This window comes from Macaca fascicularis, chromosome 5 (genome assembly GCF_037993035.2).
Source record: "Macaca fascicularis isolate 582-1 chromosome 5, T2T-MFA8v1.1".
Classification (NCBI taxonomy): Eukaryota; Metazoa; Chordata; class Mammalia; order Primates; family Cercopithecidae; genus Macaca; species Macaca fascicularis.
The window spans coordinates 123,755,312-123,769,200 of NC_088379.1; the positions used below are offsets into that span (position 1 = coordinate 123,755,312).

Consider the following 13,889-nt stretch of genomic DNA (forward strand, 5'->3'; position numbering starts at 1 on the left):
CCACGCAAATCTCACCTTGAGTTGTAATAATCTCCACTTGTCAAGGGTGGGGCCAGGTGGAGATAATTGTATAATGGGGGAAGTTCCCCCATACTATTCTCGTGGTAGTGAATAAGTTTCATGGGATCTGATAGTTTTATAAATGGGAGTTCCCCTGCACAAGCTTTCTTGCCTGCCACCATGTCAGATGTGCCTTTGCTACTTCTTTGCCTTCTGCCATGATTGTTAGGCCTCCCCAGCCTTGTGGAACTGTGAGTCCAGTAAACCTTTTTCCTTTATAATTTACCCAGTCTGGGGTATGACTTTATTAGCTGCATGAGAACAGGCTAATATGCTACATATTTAATTTCACTTGTGCCTATTATAATTAGGATTACTTTCTTGATTTCTTTTTCAGATTGTTCACTATTAGCATAAACAATGCTACTGATTTTTGTACGTTGATTTTGTATCCTACAACTTTACAAAATTTATCAGTTCAAATAGTTTTTGGTGGAGTCTTTAGGTTTTCCCAAATATAAGATCATACCATCTACAAACAAGGATAATTTGACTTCTTCCTTTCCAGTTGGATGCCCTTTATTTCTTCCTCTTGTCTGATTGCTCTAGCTAGGACTTCTAGTACTATGTTGAATAACAGTGGTGAAAGTGGGCATCCTTGTCATGTTCCAGACAGTAGAGGGGAGGTTTTCAGGTTTTCCCCATTCAGTATGGTTTTAGCTATGGGTCTGTCACATATGGTTTTAATTATATTGATGTATGTTCCTTCTACATGCAGTTTTTTGAGGGTTTTTCATGAAGGGACATTGAATTTTATCAAATGCTTTTTCAACATCCACTGACATGATCATATGGGTTTTGTCCATCATTCTATTGATATGATTTATCACATTGATTGATTTGTGTATGTTGGACCATCCTTGCAAGCCAGAGACAAATCCCACTTGGTCATGAATGAATGATCTCTTTTAACATATTAGTGAATTTGGTTTGCTAACACCTTGTTGAGGCCTTCTGCATCAAGATTCATCAGAGATATTGGCCTGTAGTTTTCTTTTTTTGATGTGTCTTTGTCTGGTTTTGGTATCAGGGTAATACTGGCTACATAGTGTGTGCTTAGAAGTATCCCCTCCTCTATTTTTTCAGAATTGTTTCAGTAGGATTGCTATTAGTTCTTTTCTAAATTTTCAACAGAATTCAGCAGTGAAGTCATTGGGTCCTATGCTTTTATTTACAGGGAGATTTTTAATTACAACTTCAATCATGTTACTTGTTATTGGTCTGTTCAAATTTTGGATTTCTTCATGGTTCAATCTTGGTAGGTTGTATGCATCTAGGAATTTGCCCATTTCTTCTAGACTTTCCAATTTTTTGCCATAGAGTTGCTTACAGTAGCCACAAATTATCATATGAATTTCTGTATTATCAGTTATAATGTCTCCTTTTTCATCTATGATTTTATATATTTGGGTCTTCTCTTTTTTCTTAGGCAAGCTAAAAGTTTGTCAATTTTCATCTTTAAAAAAACTTTTTGATTCATTGATCTTTTGTATTGTCTTCTTCATTTCCATTTCATTTATTCTGCTCTGATCTTTATTATTCCTTTTCTTCTACTAATTTTGCGTTTGGCTTGCTCTTGCTTTTCTAGCTCTTTAAGGTGCATCATTAGGTTGTTTATTTGAAGTTTTTATTTTCTGTAGGCACTTATAGCTATAAACTTCCCTATTACTACTGCTTTTGCTGTATTCCATACAACAAAATGGCACATTGTGTTTCCATTATCATATTTTTCAGGAAATTTTTCAATTTCCATCTTAATTTCTTCATTTACCCACTGGTCATTCAGGGGCATATTGTTTACTTTCCATGTGTTTGTATAGTTTTCAAAATTCCTATTGTCATTGATTTCTAGTTTTATTCCATTGTGGTCAGAATGAATGTGCTTGATATGATTACCATTTTTTGAATGTTTTAAGATTTGTTTTGTGACCTAACATATGATCTGTCCTTAAGAATAATCTACATCCTGAGGAAAAGAGTGTGTATTCTGCAGTCTTTGAAGGAAGTGTTCTGTAACTATCTATTAGATCCATTTGGTCTATAGTGCAGATTAATCTGATGTTTCTTTGTTGATTTTCTGTCTAGAACATTGATGCAGTGTTGAAAGTGGGATGTTGAAATCTCCAGATATTGTTATATTGGGGTCTATTTCTCTCTTTAGCTCTAATAATATTTTCTTTATACATCTAGGTGCTCCAGCATTTAGTGCATATATATTTAAAATTGTTATATCCTCTTGCTGAATTGAACCCCTTATCATTATATAGTGACCTTTATCTATTCTTAGTTTTTTCTTGAAATCTATTTTGTCTGATATGAATATAGCTGTTTCTGCTCTTTTTTGGTTTCCATGGACTTGGAATATCTTTTTCCAATCCCTTTATTTTCAATGTGTGTTTTATAGGTGAAGTCTGTTTTTTATGGGCAACAGATCATTGGGTCTGTTTTTTGGTTTTGTTTTTTTTTTTCTTTTCTTTTTTTGGTTTGGTTTGGTTTGGTTTTGGTTTTTTTTTTGAGATGGAGTCTCACTATCACCAGGCTGGAGTACAGTGGCATGATCTCAGCTCGCTGCAACCTCTGCCTCCTGGGTTCAAGCAATTCTCCTGCCTCAGCCTCCTGAGTAGCTGAGACTACAGGTACACACCGCCACACTGCCACACCAGGCTAATTTTTGGATTTTTAGTAGAGATGGGGTTTCACCATGTTGGCCAGGATGGTCTTGATCTCTTGACCAAGTGATACGCCTACCTCAGCCTCCCAAAGTGCTGAGATTACAGGCGTGAGCCACCACACCTGGCCTCATGGTTTTTTATCCCTTCAGCTATTCTATGTCTTTTGATTGAAGAATTTTGTCCATTTACATTCAATTTATAGATAAGTAAGGACTTACCTCTGTCATTTTGTGATTTGTTTTCTGGATGTTTTATGGTCTTCTCTTCCTTCTTTCTTTCCTTCATGTCTTTCTTTTTGTGGAGGTTATTTTCGTTGGTGATGTGATTTAGTTTGTTGCTTTTTACTTTTTGTGTCTCCATTGTATGTTTTTTGGTTTAGGGTATCATGAAGCTTGCAAATACTATGTTATAACCTATTATTTTAAGCTGATAACAACATTGTTTGCGTAAACAAACTAACAGAAAGAAAATTTACAAAGACTTCATGCATTAATTTTGTGCCCCTGCTTTAAGTTTTTGTTACTGTTTATATCATATTGTAATATGTCTTGAAAAGTTGTTGTAGTTACCATGTTTGATTGGTAAATCATTTAGTCTTTCTACTTAAAGAAGAGTAGTTTACACACTACATTTTCAGTGCTATAATATTCGGTTTTTCTGCATACTTACTATTACTAGTGAATTTTGTACCTTCGAGTGATTATTTATTGCTCATTAATGTCCTTTTCTTTCTTATTAAAGTACTCCCTTTAGCATTTCTTGTAAGACAAGTCTGAGTTGATTAAATCCTTCAGCTTTTGTTTGTCTAGGAAAGTCTGTATTTTTTCTTCATGCTTGAAGGATATTTTCACCAGATATACTATTCTAACATAAAAGTTCTCTTCCTTTCAGCACTTTAAATATGTCATTCCATTCTCTCTTGGCCTATAAGGTTTCCACTGAAAAGGCTGCCACTAGGTGTATTGGAGCTGCATTATTTGTTTCTTTTCTCTTGCTGCTTTTTGGATCCTTTTTTCATCTTGACCTTTGCAACTTGAATTACCAGATGTCTTGAGTTAGTCTTCTTTGGATTAAATCTGCTTGGTGTTCTGTAACCTTCTTGTACTTGGATACTGATATCTTTCTCTAGGTTCAGGAAGTTCTCTGTTATTATCCCTTCGAATAAACTTTCTACCCATATCTCTTTCTCTACATACTCTTTAAAGCCAATAACTCTTAGACTTCCCCTTTTGAGGCTATTTGCTAGATCCTGTAGGCATGCTTCATTGTTTTTTGTTTTTTTTTTTTCTTTCTTTCTTCTTTTGTCTCCTCTGACTGTATTTTCAAATAGCCTGTTTCAAGCTCACTGATTCTTTTTCCTGCTTGATCAACTCTGCCACTGAATGACTCTGATGATTTCTTCAGTGTGCCAGCTGCATTTTTCAACTCCAGAATTTCTGCCTGATTCTTTTTAATTATTTTAATCTCTTTGTCGAAGTCATCTGCTTGAATTTCTTTGGGTTTTCTCAAAACAGCTATTTTGAGTTCTCTGTCTGAAAGATCACGTATCCTTGTTTCTCCAGGATTGGTTTCTGGTGCCTTATTTCATTTATTTATTGAAGTCATGTTTTCCTGGATTGTCTGGATACTTGTAGGTGTTCATCTGTGTCTGGCCATTGAAGAGTTAGGTATTTATTATAGTCTTTGCAGTCCGGGCTCTTTATACCCATTCTTCCTGGGAAGGCTTTCCAGATATTCAAAAGGACTTGGGTGTTATGGTCTAACACCATATGGTCCTGCTTTAGAGAGGACCCCAAGACCAGTAACACTATGATTCTTGCAGACTCATAGAGATACTGCCTTGATAGTCTTGGACAAGATCCAGAAGAATTATCTTTATTACCAGAGTCTCTGGTAATAAAGTTCTTTTTACTTTGGTCCCAGTCTCTCTCTGTGCTGAGCCACCTGGAGCTAGAGGTGGAGTGACACAAGTACCGCTGCAGCCACCACCCCTAGAACTGTGCTGGGTCAGACCTGAAACCAGCAGAGCACTGGGGTCTTGCCCAAGCCCTGCTGCAACCACTCTCTGGCTACCGGCTATGTTCATTCAAGGCCCTGAGGATCTACAATTAGCTGGTGGCAAAGCCATCCAGGCCTATGTTCTTCCCTTGAGGGTGATGAATTTCTCCAAGCCCAAGCTCCAGGGGGGTCCAGAGGTGCCATTCAGGAGCCAGAAACTAGAGTCAAAAATCTTAGAAGTCTACCTGGTGTTCTATTGTACTGTGGCTGAGCTGACACTCAAACCACAAGACGCAGTGCTTCCCACTCTTCCCTCCCCTCTCCAAATGCAGCAAGCCTCACCCCGTGGCCACTGCCATCTCAGGCCCACAGGGAGTACTACCAGACTACCACCATGTTCCCTTAAGACCTGAGGGCTCTTCAGTCAGCTTGTGGTGAATGCTGCCTGGCCTGGGACTCACCCTTCAGAGCAGTGAGCTCCCCTCTGGCCTAAGGCAGGTCGAGAAATGTCATCTAAAAGCCAAGTCCTGAAATCAGGTACCGTGAGTGCCTACTTAGTTTTCTACACACCTGTAGGGCCTACTTTTATAAACTTTTTATCCAGGATAGCTTTCATTTTTGTCTTTGGGGCAGTGTAGTAACTAAGCAAAAAGGAAAGCAGATTTAACTTTCCTTATAAGTCATTTTAGCTTTTTATTTGCCTTTTATGAAGAGTCTTTAATTTAAAATACTGAAATACTTTAGAAGCTTCTGCATATCAATAGGCATCCATAGATGAGACTAATTTGGGAAGCTTCATTTTTTTTCATTTTTTTAAAATTTCAACTTTTATTTTAAATACAGGGGTACATGTGCAGATTTGTTATATGGGAATATTGTATGATGCTGAAGTTTGGAGTACGGGTTCCCTCACCCTGGTAGTAAGCATAGTATAGTACTCAATAGTTAGTTTTTCAACCCACCCACTCCGAACCTTGAGTTGTCCACAGTGTTTATCATTCCAATATTTATATCCATGCGTTCTCAATGCTTAGATCTCAGTTATAAGAAAGAACATGTATTTTTGAATTTTCTGTTTCTGCATTAATTTGCTGAGGATTATGGCCACCAGCTCCATCCATGTTTCTGCAAAGCCCATGTTTTCATTTTTTATAACTGCGTACAATTCCATGGTGTATATATATCACATTTTGTTTGTTCAGTCCACCACTGATGGGCAGCTAGGTTGATCCCATGTCTTTGCTACTGTGAATAGTGCATCAATGAGCAGACAAGTGCATGTGTCTTTTTGGTAGAATGATTTTCTTTTGGGTGTAAACCTAGTAATAGTATTGCTGAGATGAATGGTAGGTTCTTTGAGAAATCTCCAGATTGCTTTCCACAGTGGCTAAACTAATTTAAATTCCCACTAACAGTGTATAAGTTTCCACTTTTCTCCACATCTTCACCAGCATCTATTGTTTTTTTTGGAATTTTACTAGTAGCCATTCACACTTGTGTGAGATTTTATCTCACCGCCAGTTTGATTTGCATTTCTCTGATGATTAGTGATGCTGAGCATTTTTTTATGTTTGCTAGTGACTTGTATGTCTTCTTTTGAGAAGTATGTCTTCATGTCCTTTGCCAATTTTTTAATGAAATTATTTGGTGTTTTGCCTGTTGATTTGTTTAAGCTCCCTATAGATTCTGGATACTAGGCCATTGTTGGATGCATACTTTGCAGATATCTTCTCTCATTCCGCAGTTGTCTGTTTGCTTTGTTGATAGTTTCTTTTGTTGTGCTGAAGCTTTTTAGTTTAATTAGATCCTTTTTGTCTTTATGTTGTTGTTGTTGCAATGGCTTTTCATACTTAGCCAAAAATTCTTTACCAAGGCTGACTTTGAGATAAGTATTTCCTAGGTTGTCTTCTAGGATCTTTACAGTTTAAGGTCTTACATTGAAATCTTTAATCCATTTTGAGTTAATTTTTGTATATGGTGAAAGGTGGGGGTCTGGTTTCACTCTTCTGCATACAGCTAACCAGTTATCTCAGTAACATTTGTTGAATGGGAAGTGCTTTCCCCATGGCTTGTTTTTGTCAGCCTTGTTGAAGATCAGATTGTAGTAGGTGTGCATCTTTATTTCTGAGTTTTCTATTCTCTTCCACTTGTCTTTGTCTGTTTCTGTACCAGTACTAAGTTGTTTTGGTTAGTGTAGCCTTGTAGTAGTAGTAGTGGTGGTGGTAGTAGTAGTAGTAGTAGTAGTAGTAGTAGTAGTAGTAGTAGCAGCAGTAGTAGTAGCAGTAGTAGTAGTAGTAGCAGTAGTAGTGTAGCCTTATATAGTACAGCCTTGAAGTTGGGTAGTGTGATACCTCCGGCTTCATTCTTTTGCTTACAATTGCTTTGGCTATTGGGGCTCCTTTTCACTTCCATATATATTTTAGAATCATTTATTCTGTGAAAAATGGCTTTGGTAGTTTGATAGGAATAGTGTTGAATCTTTAAATTGCTTTGGGCAGTACAGCCATTTTTATGAAACTGATTCTTCCAGTCCATCAGCATGGAATGTTCCCCATTTATCTCATCTCTGATCTTGTTTTTTAGTTCTCTTTGTAGAGATCTTTCACCTCCTTGGCTAGCTGTATTCCTAGGTATTTCATTTTCTTTTGGCTATTGTAAGTGGGATTGTGTTCTTGATTTCACTCTCAGCTTGGACTTTGTTGGCGTATGGAAATGCTGCTGATTTTTATACAATGATTTTGTAACCTGAAACTTTACTAAAGGTGTTTATCAATTCTAGGAGACTATTGGCAAAGTCTTTAGGATTTTCTAGGTATAGAATTATGTCATCAGCAAAGAGAGATACTTTGACTTCTTTTCCTATTTGGATGCCTTTTATTTCTTTCTCTTGTCTGATTGTTCTGGCTAAGACTTCCACTACTGTGTTGAACATGAGTGGTGAGAGTGTACATTTGGTTCTGCTCCAATTCTCAAAGGGAATGCTTCAAACAATTGCCCACTTTGTATGATGTCATCTGTGGGTTTGTGATAGATGGCTCTTATTATTTTGAAGTATGTTCTTTCATTGCCTAGTCTGTTGAGGGTTTTTAACATGAAGGGATGTTGGATTTTATCAAAAGCTTTTTCTGCATCTATTGAGAAGATCATTTCATTTTTGCTTTTGATTCTCCTTATGTAGTGAATCACATTTATTGATTTGAATATGTTGAACCAGCCTTGCATTCCAGGAATAAAGCTTACTTGATCATGTTATATTAACTTTTCAATATGCTACTGGATTTGATTTCCTAGTATTTTGTTGAGGATTTTCATGTCTATATTCATGAGAGATATTGGTCCAAAGTTTCCTTTTTTAATTGTGTCTCTGCCAGATTTGGGTACCAGGCTGATGCTGGCTTCATAGAATGAGTTAGAAAGGAACCCCTCCTCTTTGATTTTTTGAATAATTTCAGTAGGATTGGTATCAGTTCTTTGTATGTCTGGTAGAATTCAGCTGTGAATTCATCTGAGCCAGGGCTTTTTTTGGTTAGTAGGTTCTTAATTACTAATTCAATTTCAGAAGTTGATAGTGGTCTATTCAGTTTTTAATCTCTTCCTGATTCAATCTTGGAAGATTGTGCCCTTCCAGGAATTTATCCACTTCCTCTAGATTTTCTAATTTGTGTGCATAGAGTTCTGAGCCCTCATTTTCAACTGCACTTCTTCAAGTGCAGTGTTGTTTCTATGGAATGTTCCATTGTAATTTAAATTACCTTTAGTAAGATTTTGCTATTTCTAAAAGTGTTTGCTGTTTCCAGGACCTAATACTTACATGTGTAGGTGTGGGCATAGCCAGAAGGTAGATTACTCAGTTCTTAAGAAAATAAGGGTCCCATTTTTATCTTGAATCTTAGCTTTAATTCTCAGATCCTCTTAATCAACTTAGCCAATAATTTTTTCCTACTTTGGCACATAAGAAAAACAAAGGAGGTAGAACACAAAAATCCCTATAAATTTCTACAGGCAAAGTTTGTGTCCCCTGAAATATTGCCATTTTCTACTGGTTTCTGTCTGACCCATTCAGACATAAGAGGCCTGTAACTAGATCCAAGCCAGTTAATTATCAGATCCAATCAGATTCTGGACCCGATTTAGTTTTTTTGTGACTTCCAAACCTAGTTTGGATCAGAAACTTGCTCAAATTCAGAAAGCTCAAAACACAAATATGTGGAGCTTTGAATTCTGAGAGAGAACTTACCATCATTCCCAGTTGCTGTGAAAGAGCAATGGACACAATGAGCCCTGCAAGTACCTCACTTGGTCACTCAATGCTCCTGGGGATCACCGGAAGCTCTACTTCAGATCCCACTTCTGACACCATCTGTTAAAAAAAAAAAAAAAAAAGCCTTAGACAAATTAAATTTAATAGAGTTTAACTGAGCAAAGAATGATTTGTGAATCTGGCATCTGGCAGCCTCCTTAGAGAGAGTAAGCTCAGAGAGACTCCAGTGCAGCCACATAGTGGAAGATTTATGGTCACAAAAAGGAAAGTGACATACAGAAAATGGAAGTGAGGTACACAAACAGCCAGATTGGTTACAGCTCAACATTTGCCTTATTTGAACATGATTTCAACAGTTGACTGGCCAAAACTTGGTGACTGGCACAAGAGTAGGTTATTGTCTATTTAAACTTCCATTGAGGTTACTGTTCACTATGTACAGAGTAATCTTTAGGCCAAACTTAAAGTATGTAAGGAAGCAACTTTAGGATAAACTTGATTTAAAAATATTACATGTGCATATGTGTATAGACATATGTGTCTTTGTGAATATAAATATAAATATATCTATATATATAATCCTCTAAGATATTGGCACTTTTAATAAAGTTGTTATTAAATAACAGTTAGAGATAAAAAAACAATGAATTTGATTAGTTTAGAAAGCAGAGAAAGTTAACAGAGCTAATTCTAACATGAATACAGTTGTTTATTATATTCAGTGTGAAATTAGAATCAACAAACCTGTGATATTTTTAGTATTCACCCAATCTATACCTGTGTACAAGTAATTGGCTCATTATATTAAAGTTGCTTTTTACTTCATTTTATGTTAACTCTAAAAACTGTTAATTCTGGAATTTTTTAACATTCTTCAATTTCTTTTTAATTTAATAAAAATATTGTTAATGTTATCATTGCTTCTATTTTCTATGTGCTTAACATTTCTCTAGAGTTGAGCAGGCCTTATCTTCCATTTTATAATGACAGCAAATTCGTTTGTGAGTGGGGAAGATTTTCATTTATGCAGATGGGCTTGAGATAGATAAATAGATACTCAAAGAGAACAACAGAGAAATACACAAGAATATACACAATACACATACTAATTTATCATCTATTTACAGAATGATAGACGTTGCAATTGAGTTCATATGCCAGATACATTGAGTTTATCTATTTACATATCATTTAAAAAACAGAATGGAAGTTTTCCTATATGCAGTAAACCTTTCCCTGCTCTCCAAATCAGGACATTCCACCCAGAATTTGCTTATCTCATTGTGCTCTAATACACTTACACTCACATGGTATAGGACAATTGTATCTACAATAGATGGTTCCAGTTAGTGATGCTAATGTTCTTGTTCAACTTTTCATAGGTGTTTATTTCTTCAACTTTAGAGACAGAGTTCAAGATATTAGTCATTCCTTGCTGCTATTCTCTGCCAGATAAGTCAATGTAGTACAATGTGAGAGTCTAGGCTTTGCATCCAGATAGACCTGAGTTTAAATCCTGATCAACTGTTTACTAGTTATAGGGCTTGTCTGACTGTAAAGTGGAGATGACAATATCCACCTCCAAAAGGTTTCTTCTATAGGTGATGACAGTACAAATACACAGTACTGGCCACCTATTGGGCTTTCAATATATATGTGTCTCTTGCCACCACCCTCTACAACACCCACACCACCCAACACCCACCCACATCCATCCTCTTCTCACACTTTCCTTCCTGTCATCTGTGAACTGGGCAACTACATAACCAAGAAGATTTGAATTACACCTAAACCAAAATCCAATTATTATAATAGATGTATTTATTTATTCTGAGTGCACACTATTAATTAGCAAAACAAAGAATGTAAGCCTAAGGGCTAATCTATTTGGACATTTAGGTCGGTAATATTTGAGATGGTCCTTGAAAGTTGATAGGATTTAAACTGAAAGACATATGTAGAGAAGCATTCTGTACAGAGGAAACTGTTTCAGGCCTAAAGCACAGCATAGAACAAGGAATGATTCAATTTATCTGGAATATAGGGTGTATGTGGTAGAAGATAAAACTCAAGAATAAATATAGGCCTGTTTTGTCAAGGATTCTGAGCACCAGGTTAAGAAGTTTAATTTGATGGAAAATAGGAGTTATTGATATTTTCTAAGCAAAGGACTTTTGTTTTAGGAGGATTTCTCTGGTGTTAGCATTTGGGATATATTCGTGCTGGAAGAAACAAAAGTGAGGAGGTTATTTAGAAAGTTATTAGTGTGGTTCAAGCAAAAAGCAACAAAACCTAACTCTCACACATTACTAGTGGTAATGTAAATCAGTACAATCTCCATGACAGCCAACTTGGCAATCTCTACCAACATTACAAACGCACATACCATTTTCCTTAGCCATTCCACTTCTAAGAATTTATCCTCAGATATATTTTCAAATGAGTGAAGTGATGCATATCCAAAGTTATTCATAATAGCATAAAACCTTAATAAGAACTTGAATAACTTATAGCACATCCATAGTAACTGAATTACAGCATGCATATACAATAAAAATGGGGAAACCCCTTATGTACTGATTAAAACAATCTCTAAGATGTATTAAATTTTAAAAAATTAATGTATAAAATTGTGTACCATTTGCTTCCATGTTTTAAAAATAAAAAATTCTGGAAGAATACACACACACACACACACACACACACACACACACACACACACACAAATGATATTGGTGGCTTCTTGTTGAATCCAAACTAAATATTAAAAGCCATAAAGCCTAAAGTCAAAGTGGCACCTATAATATTGGAGAGATAACTTATTAGAAATTGATAGTGGGGAAAAATTTATAAAGGAAGAATATGGACTTAGAAGAACAGAAATTTGTAGAAAGCCTAGTATTGAATAGTATTATGTTATAGCATGAAGGAGATGAGTGTAGATTTGTGTGCTTTAAGCAGAAAGAAAATTTAAGAAATCCTGTTTGGAGAATATAATTGTCATCCCCATTTTGCCAAACAGGCACCAAAATACTTGGAGATTTATTGTTTCACCCAAGTCACACAAGTGATGACATAGTAAAAACAAAAAACTTCTTTCAAACTTAAAGTTTTATCTAAAGCTTCAATGGAATAGATATTTAGACAAGTAAGCCCTCACAGATGGAAGTGCCCTCCTCCTCCCTCACCAGTTACCCATATACCTTCCCTAATAAGGTGAATGTTCTTATTCAGCAGGAAACATTCCCTAGACATTAGTGTTTAATGTAACCATTTATTAAAATTCATGCAATTCTTTCAAAATTCTAACGTATCTGAGGCTTGCCTGATTCTGATCATAATATTCAAGCAAAGACTTTTAGAAATTTTTCTTTAAGTCAGTATGAAATTTTGATGTTTAGTCAAGAATGAATCCATGGTTTACATTTCCTAACCTCATTAACTCCCTTGTGCCTCTTATGTGCAGTTCCGGGTACTTACTATTACGTGGAAGGGTTGACATTTTTAGAAGGGAAACATTTATAAACCCTACTTCTTTTTAGCAAGCTGATTTAGCTAGTTCCTAAGACAATTCACTTTCAGAAAGTATAACCCTTCACTACATAACAGTATTAACTTATAGATTGATTTATCTATCAATAAGTTATTTAAAGGAGTTATAATTTAAAGCAAGAATAACAAATAATAAACCAAATGTGAGTCTACCACTGCAAAATTTTTAATAGATACCTGGTTTAGTTACAGTCTTTTATGAACTTCTCACCTTTTATCCCTGGAGTTAGAAACTTCTATCAGTGTATTATTCTCACTGCAGTTGAAACAGCCCTCCAGATGCCAGCAGCTTTGGCAGTAGGTATCCTCTAGTGCTGACTCATAAAGGTTTGAAATTTTTTATATTTCTGGTCTTTCTCCCATCTCTGCAGACATGCCTTTCTAGGTATCTTGCTTTTAATTAAGTCTTTATACAGTACCTTACCTGACTCTTGTATCTGGGTCAGTCTGCTCATCCCTACAAAGCCCTGGGAGAACTATTTCACTTAGATTATCGCTGTGCCAAACTTTACTTCTTAAAATGTCTTATTTCAATCAAAACAGATGTGGCTTGCATAGGCCCAGTCAAGCCCTCGTATTTTCTCTCTAATAAAGGAACAGTTCTTGGGTGACTTTGTTAATACTTAGCAAGTGTTCATTCTTTAGCATTGTTCTTTTTGTCCTTTGAGTCTTTACTCTCTACTTAAGGAACTGGGCTTCTGAACCAAATTAGTACTCTCAAAATTTTTCAACATTTCACAAACCACTTCATTAGAGGGGCTGTCTTATAATAAATAAATGTTTTAAAACTGTAAATGTTTGAATATTTAGAAGCTTAACAATTAATCACTAGCTTTTTAAACCTAGCATTTTTTAAATCACAAAATAAATATATTTGTTTGGTATTTTGATACCCCTCTCCCCCCAGAGTGAATTCAGCCTTATGAGCAAATATGATTAATTGAAACCTACTAGTAGTGAAGGTGATCTTTGTGATTACCTAAATTTAATTCATTCACATATGAGCCAAAATCAAATTTTCATGTAGGTCGATTTTCTCAAAGGTTTTTGAAGTTAAATTAAACACATTTAGAGATGTTTAATTTAATGCTCTTCCTATATCTATTATATTGTGGAGGTAGTGATTAAAACAAAGAAGCAAAATGTTTCCTGCTGAAAAATAAAGATGTTTTCATTGCAAAATTGAGTATAACCTTTGTGCTACGCTGCTGCTTAAAAAAGGATTTCTATTAATTATTCGTTTTTAAAGCTATCATAAGGTGTAACTATATTCACGATTCCATCACTTTCTAACTCTAAAGGAACAAGAACAGCTTTTGTCTGGCCTCTAACTAACTGCAATAGGG

General features: G+C 35.7%; 1 protein-coding gene across 6 annotated transcripts in view; it reads left to right on the forward strand.

Annotated features, from left to right (window-relative positions):
• The window catches only part of NDST3 (N-deacetylase and N-sulfotransferase 3), a 192,729-nt gene that overhangs the window by 128,946 nt on the left and 49,894 nt on the right, over window positions 1-13,889 (forward strand). The window lies entirely within an intron of this gene.